This window comes from Pseudonaja textilis, chromosome Z, assembly GCF_049901715.1.
Source record: "Pseudonaja textilis isolate UNSWEBS1 chromosome Z, rPseTex1.2, whole genome shotgun sequence".
In the NCBI taxonomy this organism is placed as follows: domain Eukaryota; kingdom Metazoa; phylum Chordata; class Lepidosauria; order Squamata; family Elapidae; genus Pseudonaja; species Pseudonaja textilis.
This window is the reverse complement of record NC_142008.1, coordinates 38,913,765-38,931,931: the sequence shown is the minus strand read 5'-3', so window position 1 is coordinate 38,931,931 and position 18,167 is coordinate 38,913,765.

Here is an 18,167-nt window from a genome sequence, read left to right as displayed (position 1 = left end):
AACACATCCAGGCTGCATTAATCCTTGCTCGCACATCACCACTGATGTCAACATTGCCTTGGAGATGGGATTCCAGATACCAAAAAATGTTCACCTTCTTTAGATTTTCTCATTGATTTGAAGTGTTCCAGGGGTGGTAACAGTCTCTAAGTACTCAGTCTTCTTGATGTTGAGACAGAGCCCAAAATGGTTGAGGCATATTTGAACTTGCTACTGTACTTCATTTCTAGTGGTGGAAGCAAACATAACATCATCCGTATAGAGCATATTTCAGGGTGTATTCTACTCAGGTCATTCTTGATGATGTCCATGACCAATATAAACTGAAGTGGTGACAGTGCAGACTCTTGCTGCACCCCAACTGTCACCGAGAATTTGTTGGAGAGGTTAGCTGGGCATCACACTTGGCTGCTGGTGTTCTTATATAGCATTTTGATCCAGTCAATGAGTAGTTCAGATACACTGTGATCCCGGAGGATATTCCAGATCATCTGGTGTGGAACATGATCAAATGCCTTCTCCAGGTCTAGGAATGCCATGTGTAGTCATTGTCTCTTCTCATGGTGTTTCTCTATGAGCTGACAGGATGCAAAGATGGCACAGTTGCTCCACATCCTTTAACATGTATGTGTATGTATGTATACACAAACACAAATGTGTGTGTGTGTGTGTGTATAATATACATATGCTTAAATGTTAACCATAGTCTTTTCTACTATTTCCTTTTTACCCTTTTTTCCTCCCCATTTCTTATCCCATTCTTACTTTGCTCACTGTTCCTCAATAACGCACTGAAGTTTTATAAAACATTCCCATTATTAGCTCCCATTTACATGGAGTTGGTAGCTGATAACACAACTCCCTGGACAACTAGTAGGACAAGTTTTCTATTTTTTTCTTCCTATCACCAACACATCTTCTGAAACCACTTAACAATAAAGATTAGCTGACAAGATTTTCTTTGGATGAATATACATTATTTTTAAACATTTAATTCAAAGAGACAGAATTATAAAGGGAAATTGTGGATTATTTACAAAGACATCTGGAAACTGCAATATAGTTGTGGCATGTGTTATGGAGGAGGATAACTATCTGTGTTGTAGTTAATTCAGGAATGCATTTGCAGATTCTTTTACTATAGATACTCCAAATATATATTTCAAAATTCTTGCTCTGTACTGCAGAGAAATACAAATATTTGGAAATAAATTACTGATCCTTTCTTCCAGTGTATTTATTCAAATGCCAATTGAATGAAAAAGTTATCAATAAAATTCTTTGCTATGCCATCTTAAAGTCACTTTCTAGGAAGGAGGCCCCAAAGAGCATAATGGGTCTCACTGCTGAATAAATATATTTAGCTTGCTGTATAAATCAATAGTTCAATGTTAACCATGTTTTCCTGGATATAAAGTCTCAGTGAACTGACTTGTCCCAGATTTATTCCTTAGTAAATTCTAGGACTGCATCATTTCCTTTTTATACAGGGTTAAGCTAAAGGCTTCATGGAAAAAGTGAAGTTGAAACTAGATTTATAGCCATGGCAAGGATTCACGCTCAACAGAAATTTAGGAAATCAACTCAACCATCTAGAAAAAAGGGGAAAATATACAAAGTCTCAGCTAATGAACCCTACAAAGAGATGGAAACAGCTGTATGCTTTTCTTTAAAATAACATTTTACTTACTGAAGTTTCCAGAAAAATATTTGAGTTCCGTGCTGGGGACTTGATGGGCTGTGACCTGCAGAGGGAGGGAAATGGAACCAAAACAGCTTCTGTGAAATGAAATGGATGGATCAGTTTATCCCTGTGACAATCATGCATATTCATAAATATTTTACAAGTGCAACTTTCAAGCTACTGAATTTTATTGCCACATTAATATGACTTGCAAATTTATAGCATAGGCATTTGTGGATTGTAAACTTCAGATATATGTGAGAACCATGCCAGCAAAAAAAAAGTTATGTTTTGAAGGGTTATCTCCTACACACTGCACCTTAAGTGTGTGTTTATCTATGTGATTAAATATCTACTTTGTTTATAGTATCATTCTTCAATTTATCAGATATTAATTCCATTGCAAAGAACCATAAATATTTCTGATACAACATACTCATATTATCAGGCAATTTTTCATGTGTAAGAAGTATAAGAAAGTGTTCAAAAGAGCTGTATATATCTATATATCTAGGATCTTCATATATTTTGTTACCAACATTACTAGACTTTTAAAATGATAGTCATATAAACTGAAATCCTCCATAAATATTTCAAAATGCAAAATTAGTACAAGAAAAACAATAGTTTTCGCACATTTAAAAGGGAATTCCAATGCCATAAGTAACTAAAATTATGTCAGGGGCAGAAAGATTTAAGTGATCTGGCTGTCCAGGAAGAAACGTAATCCACAATTAATATGGCTGACAAGTTGGATGTGGCTGAAGAGACACATTGACAATGCCCCCAAAATACAATATTTTTAATATCATTTTTAATATCAGGAAATACAGATATAAGCCCCTAGTTCTTTCAATGTCATTCCAATAATCATTATGAAGATATCCAGGCACCCTATCCATTGTCTTCCCCTTCTACTTCCTTCAATCCGGCCAAGAATAATAATTTAGTCCGTCATTTGTTTGTATCACATGATGTGGTGAAAAGACAAATGTCTCCATGGACCCTGTGGAATAACTCTGGCAGGTGCAAAAGTCATCCTTGCTGGTAATGTTGAAAAAGGAAGCGGAAACTAAGAATAAATCAAAACAGAGGTAAAAGTAAGTGAGAGACTGGTGATATGAGGAAAGCCAGTGCACGTGGAGATGGAGCTCCAAAATCAATTTCAGAAGGCAAAGATGAAAAAACTTTTGACTTTTGTGAAGAAAACTGTATGGTTATTGCTACTTACCCAGCTTATAGCAAAATAGTTTTTCAGCATGAGGGCAGTTTAGATCAGGGGTGCGTCAAGCTCGATTTCACTGAGGGCCACATAAGGGTTGGGGGGCTGGGTGTGTGTGACCAGGATGGGCATGGTGAGCTCAACATTACTCATTTTGGAAGCACCTGTGGTGGTCAGGGCAGGGCTGGGGGGATCCATTATCTCCAGCAGAAGAAGGCATCACCAAGGAGAGCATCAAACCCTTGTCATCCACAGGAGCCTTGCCGTCTGCTGGTAGCCAAGAGCTAAGGCAGGATTTCTTTCCCTCCCCTCTTCATTCTCCTTTCTTCTTCCTTCCCTTCTTTCCTTTTTCCTTCCTTGCTCTCTTCACATCTTTCCTTCTTCTTTGTCTCCTTTTTCCATTTTTCCTTCCCTGTCCTTTCTTCGATGCTCAAATGCAAAAGGGGAAACATTTCTCCTGTTTTGCTTTTAGTTTGTTTGGCTAGCCCTCTGCCAGCAAAAACGGAGACTGGGAAGCTGAGTGCGGCCCCCCGGGCCTGGTTTTTGACCTGGATGGCCTCCTGAAGCCCTCTGCCAGTGAAAACAGAGCCTGTTTATTATAGTTTATTATTTTATTAAATATTTTATTTTAATAAATAAATAAAATTATGCTAATACAGTGTAAAACCAAGCAGGCTATATTACTTTGGTGAACGAATGAATGAAAAAAATACCAAAAATAAGCATACGTGAAGTGGGGAATGGCTGACACAATAATATGGTATGTGTTTGACAAAATAGTATCTGGCTAGATAAGAGAAAGCATTCAGTTTGAGTCAATGGCATCTTAAATCTGTCAAAATCTTTTATGTTTGTCTCATAAATTATAATAATAGTTGTGTCATTCCTAATGGCTTGTGGTATCCTTTGGTCAGCAAAGAGAAAAGCAATGTTAATAAATAAGCATATATGTATGTAGCAATACCTTTAACATGTCTTCATATGACTTGTAAAGATAGGTGTTAATATGAATCTGGGAACCTTAATACAATAGCATTATTTGGCAAACGATATAACCATAAAAAACAAGAACATCCCCTGGTTAAATATATTATTCCTCATCTTATAATACTCTTATTTCATTATCACAATATTGATTCAGAATAGTACATTAATATACTGCCATTTTATAGATGAAAAATTAAGTTCAAGAGAATATAGAGAAACAAGGTTAGTGATTTGTGAATTCACTTATTGGTGTTACACAGGATCTCAGACTATCACTAAGTCTTTTCTAGGTTCTCTGCCTCTTTAAATAGAGTCTAAGAAGCTTTCAAGATTCATGTCAGCCTTTTGAAGCAGGCCAAGTCAGGAGACAGAATATACAAGTCTGTCTGGAACTACTATTGAGATAGATAGGCTGCAGTAAGAGAATCAAGAATGCCTGACTGAGCGTTTCCCTACCTCCCTTTTATACTCCAGTGACCTAGAGAGGAACCAGCTTCTTTCTTGTGCTTTCTCTGTTTCTTGGACTTTAAACATGCTTTTGCAACCACTGTCTCTGCCTCATTCCTCCAATATCGTTTCCTTGATTCTCTATAGTACATAAAGAGATTTAATAACTGGGTTTTGGTCATATAAATATGTAAGAGAAAAGAGCAGAAATAGATGACATAGCAGAAAACCACAGCATCTCAGATTCATGAAGGACATCAATATGAGGATATCAATATTACTATTCTGATAGCCAGAACCAACTAATAATATTCTGTTTTAACAGATTCTCAGGAAAAAGGCAAAAACCCATCTTTATAATGTTTACTTAACAGTATGTCTTACTCTAATAATGAATCTTATAACCAAGTGAATGCATATAGATTGGAACCAAATGTTCTGAAAGCCTGTATACTTTCCTAGGGCACTATAGAATTGTAGAAACAAAGTACAAAATAAAATGTATCGAATCTACAATTATTATAACTTACTGCAGTTTGATGTCCACTAACTTATACTGCAATTCTCTCTCACACCAATCTCGTGAATACAGAGCTACTTTATTTTATTGCCAGTTACTAAGAGAAATTATAGGTCACAAAATACCATGCAATGTCTAAAGCCTACTAGGAATTCATTTTCTGAATTTATGAAAAAGTTAGGAGAAAAGATGTTTGTCTATCAGTTTGCTTACCTAAACACAATTTATTGTAACATTCACTAGTAAGAATTCTCTGGGTAACATACAGTCAATTAAAACAGAATATATATTGTAAATTGAAGACAGCTACAAATTTATATAACTGGTCGTTAAGCAGAGTGCAATCCTTTTAAGATTAAATACTATTTAATTGAATGAATATCATTTAATTGCACACATAAATCAGACAGTTGTCTGGATTCTCAGTTTATTAATTCTCATCCAGTCCTGCTCAGAAACTGGTTTAGGGTACTGAGACATGAGAATCAAAATGAATCAATGAATTCTTTATTGGCCTAGTGTACATAAAAAGAAAAGTGTACATAAAAAGAAAAGATACATTTATCAAGAATCATAAGATACAACACTTAATATAGTCATAGGGTACAAATAAGCAATAAAATCTTACTAAGAAACAGTCAAGTAAGGATAAAAGCAACAAAGTTACAGTCATACAGTCACTAGTGGGAGGGGATGGATGATAGGAGTGATGAAAAGATAAATAGTAATAGTATTGCAGACTTAGTAAATAGTTGGACAGTGTTGAGGGAATTATTTGTTTAGAAGAGTGATGGCCTTTGGGAAAAAACTGTTCTTGTGTCTAGCTGTTCTGGTGTGCAGTGATCTATAGCATCGTTTTGGGGGTAGAGTTGAAAAAGTTTATGTCCAGGTTCTGAGGGTTCTGTAAATATTTTCACAGCCCTCTTTTTGACTTGTGCATATACAGGTCTTAAATGGAAGGCAGGTTGGTAGTAATTGTTTTTACTGCAGTCCTAATTATCCTCTGAAGTCTGTATCTATAACAAGGCAGTTACAGAAATGAAGATGACAGACTCAATAATTTCTCTGTAGAACTGCTCCTTAGGCAGTTTGAGCTTTCTGGATGCAGAAAGAATATTAATACAATGGAAGCCATATTTTTACTGAGAAATTTTAATTATCAAAATATATTTATTCTTGCTTTCTAGTATTTTATAATGGTGATAGTTAAAATTATTGCAAACCACTGATCTATTTGATTTTTCACTAAAGACCACTATATTTGTGTTCAGCAATGAGAAAGGTTCTAAAAATACACCTTAACAAATTATGGCTTCATTCTATTGTATTAATACACCTATTACCCCAAAGATCAGAAAACAGTAAAACAACAAAGCTTAGAATTTGTATTTCCACAGTGTATTGACACTCTAATCCATATGCCTTTAGATTTAGGTAATACATAAAAAGCTAATTTGGTGTAGTGGTTTAAGCACCAGGTTAGAAACTGGGTGACTGTGAATTCAGGTCCACCTTTAGTCAGAAAATTAATTGGGTGATCTTAGGTCAGTCATATTCTCTCAGCCCTAAGAAACAGACAATGGTAAACCACTTTTGAAGTGCCTTGTTGAGGCAGCTAACAGAAGTGAATAACTTGAATTTACATGCACATACATGTGTATTGTATGTGCATGCACACACATGGACACACACATGTTCAAACTTTTCTTGCAAAAAGAATACAAAATTAATTGCCAGACTCATCTGTGTACTGCTTAAAAATTCTCTGCTTATAGTTATTATACTACTGAGCCGCTTGAAATACTTGGCACAGAATGTAGAGTTTCAAACCATAGCTCCTTGAAGCATAATATATGAAAATGATTGACCTAATCTCATTTCCACTGAGTTCACTGGGAAAGTTGCCATTTCCTTCCATTACAGAGAGATCTGGCAGTATAAGATAAGAATTGCTTTCCGTTAATTAATAAAATGAGCAGACCCTTGAAAATCACCCTGTTGGTCCATGAGAACTAGACTTACATCTCAACTATGTTGGAAACAATATTTATTTTAGTACAAATAACTCTAATTAGAAACTAAGGTTCATACTTGATTATTATATATGTACCAACTCATTGCTCAAATACTTTGGCTACCAAATGAGAAGACGGGACTCATTGGAAAAGATCCTGATGTTGAAAAGATCGAAGACAAAAAGAGAAGCGGATGACAGATGGGGAGGTGGTTAGATAATGTCATTGTTGCAGTGGACATGGGTTTGGGCAAACACCATGAGACAGAGGAGGACACGAGGGAGCCTGGCCAGCTGGGGTCCATAGGGATGGGAGGAGTCAGACACAATTTAGCAACTGAACAATAAGATTATTGATGATCAGAAATTTTATTTTTCTTATTAGTTGTAAAATGATTTGTACTGATATTCTCCAGAATCAAGATTGAACCAGGATCTACTTACTTTGCTAGACATTAATCCAACTGGCTTTTTCAATAATCATTAGTCTTCATAACAAAGCTAGTTTCATCAATAAAGAACTGCTTACCAAGGATGGCACATATGTTTAGATATGCTAAAATGTGACTATTAAATCTATTTTATTTTCTTAACATACAAAATTATCCTCAAATACCATCTTTTACGAGATTACTTCTCTTGAATCTTCATTATAAATTCTAGTTTCTGCACATTTTTAGCAATTTTATTATTTTTACAATAAAAATAGAATGTTTTTTTTAAATCCAGTATGATTTGTTTGGGAATGAAAGGTCTTATGAACTAAATCCAGCTCTTTCTGTTAAGTTTATAGAATGTCTATGTTAATTGCATATATTTTTATATATGTACTGAGACATTTTATTACTGAAGTAAAGTGAAATGCAAGCATTACAGAAACTATATTGTCATGATCTTTATTTAAAATGAGGAAAACTTACTTTAACTCTCAAGGCTTTGCTTTGTTATCAATATAAAATATAGAATTCAATGTAAATGTTTCAATTTGTCCATTTTTGCATATTCAGGATGGTTTCCTTCTTCTTTTATGTTTTCAGTAACTTTGGTCAAAGTTACATCAAAGGCAGGAAGGAGAATTTTATGATATTAATTAAAAACATCTACATACATTAATGTATTTTTGTAAAGGCCCTGCATTCCTCATTAGCATTCCTCACTAACATTATTATATTGAATTCCAAAATACACATCCAGGGGATTAAATTTAAGCATTTACAAAAATTCTATATTTTGTATTGATAACAATAGCAATAATCCTTAGACTTATATTCCGCTTCACAACCTTCTCTAACCAGTTTACAGTATCAGCATATTGCCCCCAATAACATGAGTGCTTATTTCACTGCCTTTGGAAGGATGGAAGGCTGTGTCAACCTTGAGTTGGTGAGAATTGAACTGCCAAACTGCTGGCAGCTGGCAGTCAGCAGAATTAACCTGCAATACTGCATTCTAATCACTTCTTCACCATAGCTCAAAGAGGACTTCTTGAATGAGTGTTTGGAAGTACTTTGTCCATGTGTGCAGGTAGTGATGATCAAAGAGAAAGCCATTCAATTGGTACATGATTTATACTCACTCCTTTCTTCTGAAGAGCACATACCAATATGCAATTGATGAACAGTTTGATAGGACTGATTTCCCCATTGTAAATGGCAAATATAACTGACATGTCATTCTACTGAACAGTAGCGCAATCAATTCCACAATTTAAAGTGAACAATAATAAGCTTATGGGGCATCAAACATACAATGGATACTCATTTGGAATATTAAAGACAGATTGTTATAGGTGTCTATTTTTTTTCCAAATATTATGTAAGGTGCAAATATCTGAAACAGAGTATACGTTTATAGTGCTCTGCTAACCAAAATAAATTAAAGTGGACTATTATTGAATTACAAAAGATAGGAAGAATCAGGACCTGGCTAATAATAGGTTAATGAAAAGGTTCTACCTAAAATCACAATGGTTACAAATGATTTCTGTCTCAAGGTCCATAAAACAGAAACTACAGACTGAGTAAAGAATGAAAATTGTAATTGTCATCTTTTAATATAAATGGTTGAATAAATAGGAAAATATTAAATTTTACCTGTGCTTGTTTTCTCAGCAGTATACTGCTGTGAAATGTGTTTGAAAACTTGACTTTGCTATATGGACATATTGACTATGCTATATGTATCAAAACTTTGACAAGCTGTTTTGTTAATTGAATGATCTCATTGTAAACCACATGATATTCTGATATTTTACATTAAAACTAAATTTGCATGGAGGTTTTGCCAAGATTCCTTAATTTCACAAAGTAATAATTCACGGCTTAAGCCAACTCTCACAGGCAGAAATTCAAACAGAGTTTTGTTGTAGCAGTTTTGCAAAATATATTAAAAGCAATTTCATGGAGATACTTTACAAAAAGCCACATGATGACGATGACCTCATATAGAAAGATATTTTGCATTGATATTATAAGATACAGAAATACCAAAGAAAATATTAGAAAAGATAGGGGAAGGAAAAGGGAAGGAAAAAGTGTGGGAAAAAGGAGAAAATAGAAAACTTCCTTTGGTGCAGTATAATAAAATAATAATATCAAACCTCATCTTGTTACTTTTATATAATAGTATAAACTAGCCATTTCGATAACAACAAATCTATTTAATCAGTAAAACCCAATATCAAAGTTTCATTTTTTTCTACCTCAAACACAAAGTCCAGAAAAATAAATAAATACATACATACATACAAAAAACAAAAGTTTGGTTAGAAAAAGATGTTTTGTGCAAAGATTTTTGCAATTTTGTGAAGAATTTTATCATGAAAATTTGAGTTTTTGTCCGAGTTTATATTAGCCCTGAAACCACAGACAACTCCTGCATTTGGGTTGTTATTATGATACAGTCTAAAACATGAATGGAAACACCTAAAAAATAAAGTTTTGCAGAATTAAAAATTATAAAATCTGTTTGTATGAAATTGAAGCAGGATATAAATATAACAGATAGAATAAAGAAATATTTATTACATTATATCAGAGGTTTTGTTTCACTTCTGTATTATTTTTTCAGAATGTTTCAATTTGGATCGTGAGCTGTGAAAAAATAAGCTGCTCTCTTCATTTTTTAAATGTTCAAGTCTACAAACTTATTTTCTTCTGGAATAATAAATGCAACACAATAATATGTTTGTGTATTGTTATCCTTTTTTCCTCTCATTTTTTAAAATTAAGAAATACCAGAATGACTTTTAGCCAAAGTATATGAGTTCTACAGCAAATATTTTTCTGCTCAGGACGTAGCCAAGAGGAAGATTTCGATGTGTGCTGTCTTTCTGAATTTGTCTACTGAGGTTCCTGACATTATTCTGTTCTATTATCAACTTTGATGGATTCCCGGTCTTTGTTTTTATCCAATTTGTCTAACAGTCAAAATTAATAAAATATACTTGTTTTTTTTTACAGTTCTCTCTCTGGCTTATATTTCTAGATATGGAAATAAATAGGAACAAATAGAAATTTTTTAAAAATATATTCAATAAGTAAATTTCTCTCTATAAAAACAAAATACCACTCACGCATCATCACAAAATCTCCAGAACATAAAGCCTACAAACTTGAAATTTGCCACATGTTCCTCTTGGCTTCTAGGTGCTCTTTAAGAAAGGATTTTTCGAAATGACCATCAGAGCATTAGTATTTCACATATTATTAACATGCTTTGATGCTAAGAAATTCTACCTTCCATACCTACCTGAAAAGAAATCTGTTCCAAATGCAAACACAAGCAGAGGAGAGGATTTTCAATTTCAGTTTTATACCACCAAGCAGCTTTAGTACAGAATAATTGAACTAAGCCATGCCCAGGCTCCTTGCTATCTCCTTCTTGCTCACACAGCAAATACTGTTTCAGTTTCCAAAGAGCCCTCAACTCTCTCTCACACTGACAGGACACTAGCCAGATGAATACAGATGGATGGCAGAATCTTTTCCCCCTTATTTTCCTCCCCCCAAACTAAGCCTGACCACATAGTTTCATAGCGAAGCACGGGTATCGAGCTAGTGTAATTATAATCTCATTAGATCATATTTGTACATTTAGTAAAAAAACAACTTATACATATTGCATGTATGTTCCTGAAACAGCAAAATGAATTTAGGGCACTAAATGGCAGCATAAATACAAACATAAATATATATTTCTATTCCACCTCTTCAATAACACTGAAAAAGCAAGGTTTTCTACCTAAAATATCTAGAAAATTTACATTTTTTCTTGGAAATCTTCTAAATTTTAAAACTCAAAATTTATTAAATCAGATGCAGACAATATAAAAGATGTAATGATAGATAACATAAAATACAACATAATAAATTAAAATATAAAATAAAATACTGGTATAAAAGATACAATGATAGATAACAGTTTCCGTATTTCTGATCCCCCAATGCTGAGAACTGCAAATCAGCTTTTACTGTGGTTCAAATGCAATATTTTAATTAATTAAACTGATTAATTAAGAGGGCCATCATAATAGCCCAATAGGCTCTAGGACCCCAATTGCATAGCCAGCTCTTGAGCAATTTGTGGAATATTTAGAATGGTGGAAATAACTTCATTTCTTGAGGGGAGAAGATTACACAAGGTAGGCACAATGGTACACTTTTGCCTCTCTGGACTGTCAAATATAATTCACTACATGTCTTTTAGGTCATAGCTTCCATTTTTATTGTGTAACGTTGCTTTTTCCCCCAAGTTCCTGATTGCACAATTGTCAAAACATTACACGACTGCTGCAAAGCCTTCTGTTCACTAGGAGTCCATATAAGGGATTGAGTAACAAAAGCAATGATGGCCATAATCATGAGATCAAATCCTATCCATTTTTATATGTATCATGATGCTTTTAAAAAATGGGGTGAGCCCTCCATCTTGTTTTTTTTAAGTCACTTGAAATTTCCCTCTTCTGTTGCTGTAGAGAATCACAGGTGTAGTTTAGTTTACTTTATTGTCATTGCATCTCCTACAATGAAATCAAACACCATCTTCAGTGCACATCATGACCATGACCATGAAAATAAGCACAAGCACACATCCTTCACCCTCCACACATTGAACCGGAAACCCCCGAACACCACACCAACACTGCACTATACAGCAGAATTCAAAAGAGCTACTGCCCTGGGATAGAAGCTGTTTTTCAGCCTGTTTGTCCTTGTTTTTATTATTCTGTACCATGTAGGTATGCAAGTATACGAAGTAGCACATTTGAGGGTATTACCCTTGCTTCAGTTAGTAGAGATTGCTTGCACCTAATGCAAAAATAAAGCTTTGGAGTACTGTGGACATAATGCATTAACAAAATTCTATGCATTGGCAAGTACTATACATTGAAAAACAAAACTGTTCCTAAGAGAGCCATTTATATTTATTCAATAATTTATATTTACTTACATAGGAAGACAAAAGAAAATAAATCTTCAGACATACCAGGTTTAATACATTTTTGCTGAAACAAAAACATATATGGATATATAAGCTTAAAATATAGAAATATTAATATATGTGCAGGGTCATCCTATTAATACATATTTAAAAGAAACATTTAAAAGAAGTTGGTAAGGTGTATTTATAGGGAACAAGTCATACCTTAAATGTCTTTCAAATTAGAATATTTCATCTTAATAGCTATTAATATATTAATATTGCTAAATACAATATTGAAAAATTTCAATCAGTCAAATATTCAACACTTTTTAAAAATAAAATGTAATTTACAGAATTAGAAATGCTGGTGTGGGAATTTATTTAAAAGACAATTATTATGACTATGTTGTGAAATAATTTTTTCATTTATGCAAAGTAGATTTTGTAAGATGTGCTTAAAAATAGAAAAAAAAATTTAATGGCTAACAAAGAAAAACAGCCATACCTTAAGAGACTTAGCCCTCAATAATTACATGAATTAGTTTTTTCAAATCATTAGGCACAACTGTAAGAACAGACAAAACAATTGCCAGTTAGTCAAAGAGCTTCGGAAGCTACTATATAATTAAAATTAATTTGATTAATTCTATGCACACTCATCTGGAGTAAGACTAATTCAGTAGCTATGTATATGCTGCATAAGTTCAAAGACTGACTGTTAAATCATAAGGTACATCTCATTGTTAAATGAGCAGCTTGTAAGAAATCCCATAGAACAGTGATGGCGAACCTTTTTGTTGTGGTGTGCTGAAAAAGCACGTGTGCCAGCACCCACAATGCAATGCGCCCCACCTCCCAATGCAACCTTACCTGCACTGCGTATGCACGCACCTCCCAGCTTATTTTTTGGCCCGTTTGAGGCCGTTTTTACCCTTCTGGGGCTCGAGGGAAGCCTCTGCAGCCTTTGGAGGCCGAAAAACGTGCCTGTTTCAACACTTCTGGTTTTGGCACTTTTGGTATTTCCAGAAGGTCCATTTTTCAGCCTCCGAAGGCTGCAGAGGCTTCCCTCGAGCCCCCGGGAGAGCAAATAAAGACTGAAACAGGCCAAAAATCAGTTTGGAGGCACATGCATGCGCAATGAAGATAAGTTTGGCTGGGGCTTGCATGCCCTCCCAAATGGCTCTGCATGCCATCTGTGGCACGAGTGCCATAGGTTAGCTATCACAGCCATAGAATATGATGATCTCTACCGCAGCTCCTAATGTCAGAGAGTCAAATTGTATTCGTTTAACTCAGAATCTAACACAGGATATTAAAAATTTCAGAGGTAACTCTAACACGTTGGCTACTCTAGATTTTGTTAAATATTTCAATAAATGTCATTTTGTGTTTTATTGGCACTACACATTTCTACAAAATCAAGGTACTCAATATAATTAGACATTCAGTTGATGGATTTTTCATTTTTCTCATCATAGCTACAATTTCAGAATAGGACAGCTGTAAATATTAGGATATTCAAATAACTAGATACCTGACATTACAGAATTTTGATTTTTAAAATGAATGTCAATATGGTTGTTGAGTTATCTGAGTCTATTTCTGTTGAATACAGTAAGAGAACACAGCTGTCTTTTATCTCTATTCTATTATATACTGCTTTTTAAAGGAATGATTAAAAACAATACTTCTTTAACTTATAGGGATCTCCACCCCTTTTATAAATAAGGTACTAAAAACTCTCCCTTTTAGATTTAAAACAGAAAGATCTGAACTTGCCCATCATATTCTGAAGCTGTTTCTGACATAAATAGCAAGATTTCACTTTTAAATATTCAAAATAGATTCTCTTCTTCTTGAACAAGGAACCATTTTCCAAACTTCTGAAAAAATTATGTAATTCTAGAAATCCCCATGCTATTGTGGGAATAGTCTAAAGAGAGGCAACTGGAAAATAGATTCAACTGCTTTAATATGCAAATCGTAGAGGCTAGCTAGACACAGTATGCAATTTTAGACTGTCCTAAATGTTTGTAATTTCAGTCTTGGAGCTTATTCTGATAATGGTTTCAACCATTGTCAACACAATTTCAAGAACAGGAAGTTTATTACGTAACCAGGGCAAATTTGTGAAATTCAGCACTTTAATGCAACTGTATAAATAGAATAGACAGTAGAATGGAATGGAATAGAATAGAATATTCTTTATTGGCCAAGTGTGATTGGACACACAAGGAATTTGTCTCTGATGCATAAACTCTCAGTGTACATACAAACAACATTGTGATAAATCATAAGATATCACTAGGAGAAGGTAACAGGAAAAGTGAGGATGATAGTAATACAGCCCTAATACATAGATAAATATTCTTAGGCACAAATCAGTGCTGTGGGAATTAGGTGTTTAGCAGAGTGATGGCATGGAGGTAAAAAACTTTGTGTCCAGTTGTTTTGACATGCAATGCCCTATAACAGGGGTGTCAAACTCGCATCATCATGCTGTTGTCAGACATATTGTGACTTTCCCCCCCTTTGCTAAACCCAGGCATGGCCAGTGTGTGACAAATCCACAAAATAAAATCATGTTTAGGGTTAGGAGAATAATCCTGTTAGTGCAAGTTGATTATTAGATAATATATAACAGTGCTAGTTTATAGATGAATTTGAACTTTCAAAAATCCATTCAGCCTAGTCTACGCATTGGTTAACACTGATGTTAGCCAAGAGGTACACTTGCCTGTTTAAAAACCTGTGAGATGCTTTATTCAACAGGCAGATAAATCCATTTGAAAATCTCATTGATCTTGAACTATTAAGTGGCTAATGTGGAATTGTGATCATTTGTAGGTGGATTTGGCCACCAGAAAAATGTTTTTCAGCTGAGGCATCACACAAAGGACTGTACTGTGGGCAGAGCAGTGGAACCAAATAATTGGTGCAAAATCTGGCAAGACAACAGACCTTAATCCTGAGTTAAAGGTAAAAAGGATAAAAATATCTCAGCTACCAAATACTGAACATGAAAAATCTTCATTTTTTTTTCATCCTATAATTGTAGCAATATTGACCCTAGGAATTACAAGTGTGGTATAGCATTTGTTGGTATAGTTCCATCCATCGAAGAATATTTTCTACATGTTGAAATACAAGATAAACTCAAATCACTTAGGAAACCATGTGAAAATGATTTGTTTATCCATTTTCACTGAAGGTTTACTAAAGTAGGCCATCTCTGGAAGCTCAATTAATTCACAAATTGATAAAGATTTAATAGATTTAAATTTCAATTCATGAACTTTCTTGGCAAGGTTCTGGCTTAAGTTCCCACACTTTATTGGCACTATATTGTTGCTGGAGCTTTAATCTGTGATCTCCAACCCATTTAAGAAAGTGCACTTACTTTTATTGGAGTATTTTCAGTTGACTTCAGATCACCTCCTTTCACACAGTTAACAGTTTTAATAATGTCAACAGGGAAAGTAATTTCAGTGTAAATGGAGTATTTGTTGGTTCAGATGACATCTTAAATTGGTTTCTGAGGAGAGACTGAACAGTAAATTAAATTTAAAGTAGGATTAAGATTAGCCCCAAAGGTCAAAATCGCTGGATTGGATACTATTTCCTTGTTAACCTATTATGTACATACATGTTTCCCGAGTCTTTTGACAGAAATGTGTAACCTAAAGTACACATTAATAGCTAGTATAACAATTGGAGAGAGACACAAACACAATACAAGTATTCCCTAGGCAGAAAGAATAGCATTTATTAACAATTAACACAAATATAAAAATCACTATAACCCACAGATACCATTATTGTATGACATTATACGGACCAGTTACTTAACTGCTTGAATGTGGGTTAAGTCAGCAATAAAATGGATAATAAAATACTATTGCTAGCTAAAATAGCTTCCTTGTCTAATTAAAGATAAATGGAAGAAATACCAAACTACAGTTCAAGAAATGCAGAGAACATTTATCAAAATGATCAAAATGCCTATTATCTATTTTTCTCCCCTATACATTAAAAATAATAATAATAGAAAGCTGCTGAAGAATAACTCAATGAAAAGAAAGGTTATGTTCAACACTTCATGCAGATAATTTTTATTTCCCCATTCTCTTCAATTGATCTTCCCATTTTTAAAAATGTGAGCAAACAAAATTTCTCATCCTCAATATGTTTCAAAGGGGGAAAAGTACAGTCTCAGAAACTATGGTTTTCCAGATTTTGGTAAAATACAACAGTCAGGATCTTCATTATCTGCCAAGTTAATCAATGGTTGTTTAAAAAAAGCTAATAGATTCACTATACCTGCACCAAATTAAATCAGCTTTCCACAGTCTTCCATTCTTCAGATTGTTTAAAAATTGAAACTCCTCAAATTGCCAGGTACTTCCCAGTTTAGTGCTCTCTCAGTGTCTCAGAGTGCAACTCTTAAAAAAGTATAAGCTATCATGGTGCAAACATTTATTGGAGATTCTGGGAGCTATAGTGCCAACTCATCTCAAAAGCAGTAGGTTGGAGAAAATTGCATTAAATTCTAGCTAAAGGATTATGGAAGTTGAAAGGACAGTGGCCTATAACTGCTTCCTTCATATTAAACTATTAGGGTGGCAGCAGAACGAATGAAGAGAAGTAAGTTCTGCTGAGAAGCCATATCAGCTGTCACCTGGCAGAAGTCATTATATCAGGTTCATAGCAGAGAAACTGAAGGAGACATGGCCACAATCAGCTGCAGCTTTATCACACTCCTATTTCCATCAACTATCACTTGTCACCAGCCATTTCATCAGGGAAGTTAAGTGAAACAGAGTTATCATCAACTCAGCTAAGAAGTCATCTTAATCAGATTTCAACATCCATCTTCTGTCACCTGGCCAGCAGAACAGAAGGACCATTCCTCTGTTTAAACCTTTTCCATCCCAGATAATTGTCATAAGATTGTTGTATTAAGAATGTAAGCCTGGGTGTACTCTTTGTTTTACTGTCCCAATTACCATTCCTTTTATATTCGGTCTTACATTGGGTCTTTTTAGAGTTCAAGCCTTGAGAAACAAAATTGATCTTTGTAAACTAATAATAGAAATGTTTTCTACCTTTTGTCTAACAAGGACAGAAATCCTAGATGCAAATACATATCAGACATTCCATTAGTGAAATTGAACGAAAAGATCTTAGATCAATTCATGGCTTAAGATAAATAATGATTTTTTGGCATATCCAAAGCTGTTAATGAGCTATCAGATTCTTTTAAAGATAGTTTGATAATGATTAAGATGAAAGTGGACAATTTTAAATTTCTACTGTACGTAAAGTAATAATGAACATAATGTGTTGTTCTGAAGTGTAACTCTTTTGAATGTAAAGAAAAATAAATGTTTTAAAATAGTTTATTAAAATTAGATCAATATTTTTTTCCATTAATGCCAGCAACAAAAAAGTTTAGATCTTTGGTTTTCTGTGCAACCCAAGATATTTATAAATTACCTATGTGTATCATATTTAATTTATTGGTCTGCATGCTGTTTATAAATTCTGGGAATTGTAATCTCAACATATCTGGAAGCAACCATATTCTAAATTCAACCCTAGATATTTTCTTTAGATTGAAATTCTAGCACACACTTCTGTAAATGTCATGCTTTAGATCAATGAACTCAATAAAAGCCATTCTTTCATTCTATGTGTATAGCATCTTCTCTATACAAAAGAATGGAACACAGAATTGTTGGAGAAAATAATGATTTTCAGAATTAATCAATAATATAATTAAAATATTATTTTTGTTTGTGCATGCTCAGCTATAAATCTTTTCAACTCCTTTTGCATTCCTTCTAGGCCAGGGGTTCCTAATTTTTTT